Here is a 12583-nt window from a genome sequence, read left to right as displayed (position 1 = left end):
CATTTGCTCACTCCACATCTCTTCTTTGCTGTGCACACTGTGGGGCTGGAAGACAGATGAGACAACACTGTCCTCCAGGGGTTCACATCCTGGGAGAGGTTGCTGGGAAGCCCCAGAAGAGGAAGAGAGCATGTCCAGCTGTAGGGACCAGGGAGCTTCCATGTGTGCAGAGCTTGGAGGAATGGATGAGATTTGAGAAGGCAGACATGGATAAGAAGGCTTTCCAGGAAAAGGGAACTGGCCTGGAGCCCTGGAGTGATCATGGGATGGTGAGCATAGCGGCCATCATGGAGAAGCAGGTGGAATTAAATCTGGGAGTTGAGAAATCCTTATCAAAATAACACCAGCATTCTTCACAGAACTAGAACAAACAATCCTAAAATTTGTATGGAACCAGAAAAGACCCCGAATAGCCAAAGCAATCTTGAAAAAGAAAATCAAAGCTGGAGGCATCACAATCCCGGACTTCAAGCTGTATTACAAAGCTGTAATCATCAAGCCAGTATGGTACTGACACAAGAACAGAGACTCAGATCAATGGAACAGAATAGAGAACCCAGAAATGGACCCACAAAATGTATGGCCAACTAATCTTTGACAAAGCAGGAAAGAATATCCAATGGAACAGAGACAGTCTCTTCAGCAAATGGTGCTGGGAAAACTGGACAGCGACATGCAGGAAAATGGACCTGGACCACTTTCTTACACCATACACAAAAAGAAACTCAAAATGGATGAAATCCCTAAATGTAAGACAGGAAATGATCAAAATCCTCCAGGAGAAAGCAGGCAAAAACCTCTGACCTTGGCCACAGCAATATCTTACTCAACACGTGTCCAGAGGCAAGGGAAACAAAAGCAAAAATGAACTACTGGGACCTCATCAAGATAAAAATCTTCTGTACAGCAAAGGAAACAATCAGCAAAACTAAAAGGCAACCAGGGAATGGGATAAGATATTTGCAACTGACATATCAGATAAAGGGTTAGTATCCAAAATCCATAAAGAACTTATCAAACTCAACACCCAAAAAACAATCTAGTGAAGAAATGGGCAAAAGACATGAATAGACACTTCTCCAAAGACATCCAGATGCCTAACAGACACATGAAAAAATGCTCAACATCACTCATTATCAGTGAAATACAAAACAAAACCACAATGAGATACCACCTCACAGCTGTCAGAATAGCTAACATTAACAACTCAGGCAACATCAGATATTGGCGAGGATGCGGAGAAAGAAGATCTCTTTTGCACTGCTGGTGGGAATGCAAACTGGTGCAGCCACTCTGGAAAACAGTATGGAGGTTCCTCAAAAAATTAAATACAGCACTACCCTATGCCCAGCAATTGCACTATTAGGTATTTATCCAAGGGATACAGGCGTGCTGTTTCAAAGAGGCACATGCACCCCAATGTTTATAGCAGCGCTATTGACAATAGCCAAAGTATGGAAAAAGCCCAAATGTCCATCGACAGATGAATGGATAAAGAAGATGTGGTATATATATATACAACGGAGTATTACTCGGCAATCAAAAAGAATGAAATCTTGCCATTTGCAACTACATGGATGGAACTAGAGAGTATTATGCTAAGTGAAATTAGAGAAAGACAAAAATCATATGACTTCACTCATATGAGGAATTTAAGATACAAAACAGATGAACATAAGGGAAAGGAAGCAAAAATATATAAAACAGGGAGAGGGACAAAACGTAAGAGACTCTTAATTATAGAGAACAAGCAGAAGGTTGCTGGAGGGGTTTTGGGAGGGGTGATGGGCTAAATGGGTAAGGGGCATTCAGGAATCTGCTCCTGAAATCATTGTTGCACTATATATGCTAACTAACTTGGATGTACATTAAAAAAAATCTGGGATTGGAGATCTGAGCAGAGGGGGCCTTGAATGGCAAGCTAAGAGATCTGGACCAAAGTTGACAGGGGAACCATTGAAAGTTGTGAGCAAGGGAACTACATGATTAGAAATATATTTCAGAAAGTAGGGCTTTGGTGGGTAGACCAGAAGTGGAGATGGTGGAGGGACTCAAGAGGAGGCATTTGCTATGAGCTGAGGGTGACATAACCAGGGTTTGGGTGGGAATACTGGCTGTGGGCTGGTAAGGAAGGGAAAGTATCAGAGCCATTTCACCGACATGGAGCATGACTGGAGGGGTCCTGGGGAGAAGGCCCAAGATGATCCTGAAGGTGAAGACAGAATGGTCAAGGTGACCTCAAATGAAAGGCCATCAGGAGCAGAGAAGATCATGACCCTGGGATTCAAGGTAATGGGGATCACTTGCCTCTGTCAATGGCCCATCTGTTGGTGATTGATGCTATTGTTCTTAACTAACCTCTCCGTAACCTTGCGCTGGAGGAAGAGATTCATGGCAATCTGCACATCGTGCCATGCAGCACAACCTTCTGGCTGCCAAAGCTGGGAGAAACCATCTGCCTGCGGCAATAGAGGTCACGAGTCCTTGAAGCAACCTGAGCCCCCACCTGCTATAATGAAGAAACCAATCCTTAGGTCCCAGCAGCCACTTTTTAGCCAGTCTCCTTTCCCAGGATCATGGTTGTCTTGTCACTTCATGAATTTGGTCCTCCTGGCTCCTCTCTGTACTCAGAATCCTGCAACTGGCCTCACTGCTCCCCACATCTCCCTCCTCTGGGCATGCTCTCAAGGATGCTTGGAAGGCAGCTCCTCCTGCTGGGGGGAGAGGGAGGGGACGGGTAGGGAGCTAGGATGCATTGCTCCTGCCTTATCTGAGATGCTTTGGAGATAAGGCAGAACCTTGGACCTGGTCACCAACCAGGGTGAGCCTGTTGGTGGGGTTGGGGGGTCTGGGATAGTTCCTGATGTTGGTTTCTGCTTCTGTCCTCATTCCTCTCTCTGTGGGTAGTGCTGGCCCAGCTCCTCCATTCATTCCTCAGGCATTCATTGATGCCGACTCCATGCCAGGAATGATGCCAAGAACCAGGAATGCAAAGATTAATGAGACCTATTACCTGACCCCGGGAAGACCAAAGGGACGAGGACCAACTGCGGACAGTTATGAGGGAGGACAGGGTGCCACAGGAGGAGGAGAGCACCCTCTCGGCGGGTAGGCTGGAAGACTTCCCAGAGGAGGCAACGTCAAATTTATACAGGATGATTAGGAGTTGCCAGACAGGAAAGCAGGGCTGCAGGTAGGAGTACAAGTAGAAGGGACTGTGCAGGGGCTGGAATGCCAGATGATTCCTGGGAGTTGTGAGACTCCATTAGGAGTGATAGGGCATGAGTAAGCATCCTGTGGTCACAGTCAGAGTTTACTCTTCAGGCCACGTTCCCCATGGACCTGCCTCTTCCCTCTGATCGCTTCTTACAGGCTGTCCTGCTTGGGTGAGTCAAGCACAAACTGATGTCTACTTTTTTTCTAATGATCAGCACGATCCTCCACATTAGAGACCAAAGGCAGAGGGTCACGTTTATTTCCCCAGGGTTCAGTCCAAAGCTGTTGGAGAACTCAAACTGGGGACATCAGAGACACTTGGGCTCAAAGAAGAGCCTCTGGGAAGAACTCCCCATCACTCTTTCCTTCCCATAGAACTTCAACAAGGGGGTTAGAAGGAAGTCATTTCTACTAAGATGGCTACCAGGGGCTCAGGAAGAGGGGCGACCTTTCATGATGTACAATCCTCTCATCCTGACTGGCGAGGCCCATGTTCCTTTCATGGCCCTCTGCACCGCCCTCTCCCCACACCATCACCTAGTGGCCCTCGCATGTTTCTTCCGTTAGCCCTGACTGGTCCAGGGAAGTTGTCCCTCCTGTATGGGTTTTGTCCCCCAGCTGAACCTTGGAGGGCAGGAATGGCAATGGTGGAATTCTCTGGTTTCCCCTAGCACCTAGCATATAGTATACAGCACTGACACCATTGTTGATGCATGAGTCACAATGAGTAATAATGACCAACATTTGCTGAACATTCACTATGTGAATAGGCCCTTGTCATACACACTTTACCTATAGTAACTACTTATTCCTCATAGCAACCCCTCGAGGTATGCTTTCTTATTACCCCTATTTTCTAGGTAAAGAAACTGAGGCCCAGAGAAGTTATATAAGCTTCCCAAAGCCATGCAGCTGGTAAGTGGCAGAGCTGGGATTCGAACTCAGGCTGTCTGCTCCTGAGTTAATCTTGTGAACCCAGACACCAGACTGTCTTTGTATTGTGGACTATTGTAGACATCCAATAAACTCCCTGCTGACAAGTAACAGTCAAGTTTTCATTCATTAATTCATTGATCAATTTATTCATTTAACCTACTGTTATTCAGCACCTGGTATTCAGTAGGCCCTGGTGGGTACAGAGAAAGGAATTAGGCACAGCCTCTGCCTTCACAGAGCTCACAGTAGCTGCTTAAGGTGACTGCGGGAGCAAACAGGCTGGCTTCAGGACCCTGGGATCCTTGGGATGTATCTGGTCCTTCCCAGGCTGATGATTATGGGCAAGTTGCCCAGGATGAAGCAGCTTCTTCCAGAGGCTAATTGTGGACGTCTGAAGACAGTCCCGGCTGGGGACCCTACCCCAGGTCACAAGGATGATGTCTAACCAGGGAAAAAAAAAGGCCTGAGCTGTTTCTGGGCTGCTGCCTTCCCAGGCAGTGTCAGGGTGCCCGCAGGAGGGGACCAGACACTGCCAGAGGCCTGAGCACAGCTGGCTTGTCTCTACACCCACCCCCTGGAGACCAGGGCATGGGGGCCACCAAAGACCCCAAAATGGAGCAGGCTCCGAGGAGAAAAACATCTGCCAAAGCTCATCTATGACATATGGGAGAAGAGAGGCCTCTGGAGGGGCCATAGCGATGGCTGGTGAAGTGGGATCACGTGTTAATGCCCCTCCCCCAATTTAAGCAGCATTAGCACAAAGCTCTGCTGGCAGGGAGCAGGGCACTGACCTGGAACCCTGAGCTGAGAGCAACAGAGAACCAGCCGTGAGGCCTTCTGGGGAGGAGGCAGTCCCATGTGTGGGCTTCTTCCCAGAGTCCCTGTCCCCAAATGCCCCCTTTCTGGCCTGCTTGTGATGCCTGAAATTCCCACCAGTAATATCTCCTTAAAAATAGCATTGGTCCCCCAAACTCCTCCTTGCAAATTCTGGGATTTGCCTGAGCTGCCTTCTTCCTCTGCCTGACAGCTAGTTGAGAATTAGGCCAGGAGCGGTGTGCATAAGGGATTTCAGATAGAGAGTAGGGGAGCATGGCATCCCCCCATACTCTGAGGGGCAGGGGGCCCCCATGAGCAGAGGGAGGGTGCAGTCCTGGGACATTTCTCTGCAGCGTGGGAGAGGAGGAGCAGTAGGAACTAGGCCTCAGTGGGCAGAACTGAGCAGGGGCTGCACATCCCCACCTAGGAAGTGGTATCTTAGAAAGATGACCACACTGAGTCCAGAGTGCCCACTGCTGCTGCTGCTGAGTCCCTGTAACCCTGGGCAAGTCACTGCCATCCTCAGACACTGGACTCCCTCTTAGACTTAACCAAGAATTGGACACTCTTGGCCTTCAGCGGGGCATGATGTTTGAATGACTCCGGAAAGGGCAAGCCACTCTGCTTTGCCACAGACCCCACCCCTCCCCACTACCCCACAGAGGGCAACCCCACACTCTTCCCTTGCCTGTTTGGCACCTGGAGGTTTCTGACTTGTGACTCTTGAGAGATTAAGCTTCAGGAGAGCCAAGTTCTAGTCCCACCTAGGCCCTACGCCATACGCTGTATGACCTTCCCAGGTCTCTGGGCAGCCTGGCAAAACTGCTTAGCATTTTGTGCTGTGGACGGTGGGGGAGAAGGTAGGAATAGTGCTGCAGAGAAAAAAGCAGTGAGGGGTAGGATTCAGAGATGAGAGGACAGGGAACGTGAAATAACATGAAGTTGATTTTGATGGATTCCCAGCCAGCAGAGGTCACCAGTGGCAGGGGAAGGGCTGTGCCCGCTTTTATTCAGGCTACAAAGATTGCTCGCATGGTCCAGGTGGAAAGGGAGCCAGGAGACCCGAGGAGGGACGCCGCCGAGGGGGCAGCCAGGTGAGCGGCCATCGAGGTCCCTCCACCTGAGCACCCGCAGCCCAGGCAGAGAATGACTGCGCTGCTGCGGGATAGTTTAATCAACAGAGGAACAGGGGAGGGGACGCGCGGCTCGCCGGAGAAAGAATTTAATTAGCAACGCTTTCAAGAAAGAAAATTAAATTACAGGAAACAGTGGTGCACTCTGAGGAACACGAAACGCCTAAACCGATTCCCCAGACCCCCACGTGCGCCGGGACCACAGCAGGTGGGACTCGGCCGCGCGGGGCGGGGCCTCAGCCGCCTCTCCCGCCCGGTTTACCCGGCGCCTGGCGTCCCGGCACCCGCTGCGGTGGCCCGGCTCCGCCGGAAGGGGGCGCCGCCGGGCCACAGCCCTGTTATCCAGGCGCCCGCGCTCCCGCGCGCGGCAAAGGTGGGCGCGGAGAGGACCTGGGAGAACCAAACCCGGGACTGAAAGGGCTGCTGGGTGTCTTGCCTCGCCGAGCCACACAGGGCTTCGCGGGCGCAAAAGGGCGAGATTTGGGTCCCGTGCTAATAGTGGTCTGACCCGAGACTCATCCAGGGAAATGGAGTCACAGAGTTCGAGGACCGGGCAGCCTTGTCCGCATCCCGCCCCCTCCCGGGTGCAATTCCTCAGACAGGCCCAGGAAGTCGCCCAGGAACACACAGCTGGTAAGTCATGACACTGACATCACACCCCATTGGCCTCTGAGTTCTTCTCCAGCAGGGGAACACCGGGTTTTGATCCCCAATCCCTATCATGACGCTTCTCTCATAGTAGGCACTCAGTGAGGATTTGCTGAATGAATGGTAGGTGTTTTCTTGGTTGTCAGAGCCGGTGCTAACAGCTGAGAGGCTGGGAAGATGAAATGACACCGTGTGTGTAAAACACCTGGCACCACACTCGGACCACTGTGAGCATCTAGTCAAAACTGGTGCCAGTGCTTCTCAAATTTGCCAGTGTGCGGGAATCACCTGGGGATCGGGTGAAAACGCGGGTTCGGAGTCAGCTGGGCCTATGATTCCGCGCTCTGACAGGCTCCCAGGGGATGGCGCTGCTTCTGATCACTTACTGATCGCACCAGGAGGAGAGGGCCAGCTGAGATGGTCTGGGTTCAAGGTCAGCCGTTCACTTTGTCCTTAGGGACAGTGAGCAGCAAACCAGCACGGCTCCCAGCCTGCCTCCCCCGCCCTGCTGCACCCAGAACAGAGCCCCTCCTTGGCACCCGCACTAGTCCCTCCTCCCCACCAGCCCCGAGCCCAATATCAGTCCCGTGATAGGGAGTCCCTGCTAGTTCATTCCAGCCTGGTCTGCACATGTGCAGTCACCTGAGGAGCTTGAAAAAATTACTGATGGGGGTGGGAAAGGGGGAAGTCCTACCTCCTGGAGACTCTACTAGGATTCGTCTGGGGTGTGGCCTTGGCATCTGGATTTTAAAAGCTCCCGAGAGGCTGTCACTGTGCAGCCAAGGCCAGAGAGCCGCTGCAGTGGGGTGCCTGAGGAGGGCAGCAGTGCGAGCAAGTGGGGCTTTACAGAAGTTCACCTGATGCAGCATGGAAGGTGGACTGTACTTGAGCCTGGAGGCAGAGTCACCAGCCGGGAAGCTGGGCCAGGTATGAAATGGAGGCTCCCGGTGAGGGTGGGGCCGACAATCAATACTCCAGATTCCTCTAGAGCTCCCCACCCCCTGACTGTGTAGCCCTGAACAAGGGTGAGGCTTGGGACAGGCTGGGGAGAACGTGTTTGCCAAGTACTCTGCAGGGTGTGTACTTCAGGAGGGGCTCTGTTCTGGGTGCAGCAGGGTGTGGGAGCAGGCAGGGAGCTGGCCTGGTCTGCTGCTACTCCTTGTGCAAAGTGAAAGACTGACCTTGAACCAAGGCCGGCTCAGCTGGCCCTATCCTCACTCCTGGAGCTTCACGTTTCACCTATAGTAACAATCTTATGAGTACTGTTTATTGAGCACCCACCATGTGGGGCCACTGGACTAGATACTTTATACATAATGGCATAATAATCTTTTGAGAGTAGATAGTAACCTAACAAATGAGGAAACGAAGCCCACAGAAGTCATCCAACTTGCTAGGATCATACAGAAACCAACGGGATCCAGACCCAGAGCTATGATATTTCCATCCCACCATGATATGATGCCTCTACTCAGTCTCTTTCCTTTGCCAAAAATGCTGGCCCCTTCCTCTCAGCTAATCTAAACTGCACCATATGCCTCGACTGGGCTCAAATCTCAAATCCCCTAGAGTTCCTTTTCAGGCCTCGGAGAGCTCCTGCAGCTCTGGTCTGTAGGTGGCCTTGGGCACCAGGCCACACTACCCAGTGTCGCTGCTTTCCCGGTGAGTCACATCTCCTGGCTCAGCTCTGAGGGCTCCAGGGCCGGGACCTCATGTGCCTTTCTGTGGGCCCTGGGCCCTCGTAAGTGTTTGGTGCTGCCAGGGCCGGGACTAGGGTGAGGCAAGTGAGGTGCCTATGGCACAGAACCTCAGAAAGTGCTCACGCTTGGGGTCATGTGAACGTTCCTGCCGGCCGCAGCTGCGAGAATGCAGTGAGAATGCGGACGCAGGTGCTATTGTGGGTGAGCTCAAAAATCTGGGAATGTGGTGACAGATGGTAACTAGACTTGTTGTGGGGATCATTTCATAATGTATAAAAATATCAAATCACTATGATTAAACCTGAAACTAACAGTATATTGTATGTCAATTATACTTTAATTAAAAAACAAAAAGTCTGAAGGTGAGTCACCAAACAGATAATCCACTTGTGAGAACTCTCTCCTAGTGTGCCTGGGCGGGTGTTGGGGTGGACTTAACTAATATATTGTGCCTGTATCAACACTTCTGTTCTCAGTTAGTAGCTTAATGTTAAGGACCCTTCCTTGCCCTAATCGAAGGATGATAAACCCCCAGGTTATCAAAATGTTAATCTTTAAAATAAAAGTAGAAGTGAGTAGGACATATCACCTTGCCCAGATTTACACACCCAACTTTGGATCCATAAGACCTAGTGAGACCCAAACCAACAAAGGGTGGATGGACTTAATTGATGGTCATTGCTACCCTCCCACTAGAATATCAGCAGAGATGATGCCTGTTTTGTTTGCCACCCACAACTAGGTCAGTTCCTGGGACATAAACGTGCTGACAACTTTATGTATTTGTTACTCTGAAGTAACCACGACAATGTCTACATCAGGTAAGCTTCAGGAATCATTAAAACTTTCACAAGAAGCAGAAATGATCAGGGTTTGAGAAAAATACAAATTTGAGGGGAGGGAGGAGCAGGAGTGACAAATCAAGTAGTGAAGACCCCAGGTTTGAGGATTTTTAAAGGTCCCCAAAGTGGGACCTGCCTCTAGGGCGGACCTGTGATGTCAGGGGCCTGCTCACTTCTGAGCCTCAGGGTCCCAGAGCCCTTTTCCTCTCAAAAACCAAAATCAAAACCAAAACATCAGCATGGCAGGCATTTACCATTGAGTGTGAGCTCCCACAATGCCCCCAGTCCTGCAGTTGGCGGGGGCCAGGAAGCCAGACCTGTCACCATGGCCCAACCTGACTGGTACAACCAGCAACATTAGCAACTTAGTAGCTAAAGGCTTCACAGTGTAACTGATGCTTGGAAAATGCTTCAAGAATGAAAGCAGCATAGACTGTGAAGCACAAACTTCCAAATATATCTTGAGTAGACAAGGATCAACTGAAAGGCTTTTAAAAAAAAGGGTTTTCACCTTCAAGTTATTCTGGCCCTTCTCGGGCCTGCTGGAGCGTGAAAACCGTCAGTGAAAACCCCACGTCTAAACGCTGCCTTAGCTTCCCCGTCAGCTGTGGGCATCCTGGGCTGTTTGTTTTGGCGGTTCACTGCCTTTCCTCTGTGTGTTTTGCTTAAGTGAACACTCATTTGCATTTCCTGAGCAGCTCAGTAATAAGAAGCCCAGAGCCTTGCTGAAGAACAGAGGGGAGCAGGAATTAAACACTGGCTAGAGGACCGCTAGGCCTCCGGAACCAGGCCTTCCCGCATTTGTTAAATATGATGCAGGGCCCGCTGAGGGTGCAGGTTTTTTATTTGTGGGCATCTTTAAATGTCTTCTCTTCCCTTGACTTTGCAACAGATTATGCATTTGTACATGGGATGGGTAAAGACGGGTGATTGCAACCTGGCTGTCGTAGGGGTGGTTCCCGTTTTGCCATCTACAGGTAGCAGCAGCTCTTGGTTTCTCAGCCTCACACCCAGCAGCTGCCGTGCTCTTAACCCCAAATGGAGGGCAGGCTCCAGGCCAAGTGCTCCTGTCTGCCCCCCAGCGGTCAAGGCTTTTGGTGGGGGGACGGTTGCCGGAACAGTCGGCCGCCTGTTAGACTTCCACCGGAAGTAGCGAGCCCCTCCTCCAAGCCACTGCAGTTCCTTAGATAGAGTCTTTAGGAAAACTAAAGGCAGCTATTTTCACTCCTGCTCTCAAGCCACTAGGAAGGCCCGGCTCCAAACCCTAATCTTCCAAGCTGCCTGGGCCCTCACGCGGGCTGGCCTCGGGATCCTGCTTCCAATTTTCAGTCCCTTCCTTTCCTAACGGCTTCCGCCCACTCGCTGCGTTAACTTCCTGCTCCACAGGCTTTTCTCTTTCTTGCTCATCTCCTCCAGCTGCTGTAATTTGAGGCAGGAACCATACAGACTGTTCTTCCAAGCAATTCTCTAACGGTTTGCATAACTGTCCTTCCGAGAGAGAGAGGGAGGAAAGCCACGTGCTCTAAGAACGAGGCAGGAATTCTGAGTGGAAAAGGCCGGAGTAGTGGTCGCAGGATGCCAGGGACCCACAGAGTATCTCCTTCCGGGAAGCCAGTCAAAGGCTGGGTTGATATTTGCTGTCTTCCCATTAGTTGGAAGTGAGACTTTGGTAAAAGACAGTCATAATTATTCCAAGCAAATGACAACTCGTAAGGGTGTAATGCCCTCACTTGCATTCTGCTGATGGGTTCGAGTTGCAGGAGGCTGACTGGCTCTGTGTTGCGATCTCAAAACACTTCAGTGACGGCACTGTTTTGCACCTCACCAACATCTTGGGATGCCAAGCGAACAGCAAGATCACACCCTCCTATGATAAAGGAAACTGAGGTAGCAGAGATAAAGGCTGCTTCCTACTGCCTCTTCCTCCTGCCCTTCTGATCGGGCTGCCTCCAGGAGGACCTCATCTCCACCCCTCTTCCACGCAGATGCAAGTGATACCCAGGAGGCTGGGAACAGAATAAAGTCCTCATCAAGTACCACCTCATTTACATGGTCTATGACTATTACCTTAAAAACAATGTTAAGTCAACCTCAGACACTCCTTATAACACTCACAGAAACATCTTCCCTGGTTGGGGAGAGAGAAATCTGTACTGAAATAAAAGCTAATTGACATGCCCTCCAAAATATATGAGTTATCCTTCATTAGAGACGAAAGGAAGGAGCCGTTTGCAGATGACTGACTAGGAAGGCGGTGATTTGATTTAACCCCAAACAACTCTGCTATGGGGCTCGTAATCTCTGAGAGCAGGCTTTTATATGGGAAGTAGTGAATCCATTTTAGCTGCAACCAGGCAATCATAAGAAAGGCAAAACCAAGGCAGACCAGCAAAATGCTTCTCTTAGAGCCACACGGAAGTTAAAAATCCGATGGAACACTATAAAGTCATCTTATCAGAGCACTAGGGAGCTACTTTGTAGGCACCCCAGGTTTTTAAAAATCTGTTAATTTTATGGCTCACCTATAACACAGCTAGAGATCTTTCGACTGGTGAGGGCTGGGAAGAACCATGGAGAACTAGTAGTTACAATTCTTTATTATTCAGCCAGGAGTGACATCTAGAGAGGCTTAGTGACTTACCCAAAGCCACCCAGCTGATGAGTAACAGAGGGGACAGGTGCATGCAGGTCTTTAGACCCCATCACACTGGGCTACAATCTACCGTGATGCCATCCACAAGGTGGACCAAACAGATGTCCTAGGTGGACAGATATTTCCCTGTACAGGAATCAGGCCAAGGGACCGGGGCCACAAACTCAAATAACCTCACTTACCTTAGCCTCCTGAGATCCACTGTGTGTGGTCTGCCTCTCTCAGTGCCACTCAGATGCAAGGATGGCTGTTTCAGGAGGGGCCTCCTCTAGCCATCTTGACATTTCATTTAAAGGGTCGTATAGCTGTATATTTTAAAGTTACTTAGAAAATTGTGTAGGACAGAAATAATGCTCTAAGAATTAGACTCTGGCATCAACCCTCTAGGCCTTTACATGAGGATAAGCTCGTAGTTTTGCAGCGTCTTAAAAATCTGGGGAGGGACGGCTTGACTGGCCTTGGGGAACAGGGAGGAGCCGAGCGTTAGGAATGAACTCTAAGAAGCACAGAGGGAGGCTTGGAGTTGTACTTGCTAAGGACTTCTGTTGTAGGAAGAACTTCGTTTCATGTGGTTTTAGTTTATCCCAGCAGGCAACTGTAGTTTTGACATTTGTGAAAGTGTCAGATCAGAAGAAGGAG

General features: G+C 50.2%; 1 protein-coding gene and 1 long non-coding RNA gene across 2 annotated transcripts in view; one reads left to right on the top strand and one right to left on the bottom strand.

Moving 5' to 3' along the window:
* TMEM63C (transmembrane protein 63C) overlaps nt 1-12583 on the bottom strand; it is a 129438-nt gene that overhangs the window by 115540 nt on the left and 1315 nt on the right. The window lies entirely within an intron of this gene.
* LOC109253889 (uncharacterized) lies at nt 6388-11478 on the top strand. Its single transcript, XR_002074588.2, has 3 exons — nt 6388-6734; nt 9192-9270; nt 10708-11478. It is a non-coding gene; the product is annotated as an uncharacterized LOC109253889 (long non-coding RNA).

The sequence above is a fragment of the Panthera pardus genome, unplaced genomic scaffold, assembly GCF_024362965.1.
Source record: "Panthera pardus isolate Hobbes unplaced genomic scaffold, ASM2436296v1 HiC_scaffold_24, whole genome shotgun sequence".
In the NCBI taxonomy this organism is placed as follows: domain Eukaryota; kingdom Metazoa; phylum Chordata; class Mammalia; order Carnivora; family Felidae; genus Panthera; species Panthera pardus.
Note: the sequence above shows the minus strand (reverse complement) of the source record. Positions and strands in the feature narration are given on the sequence as shown.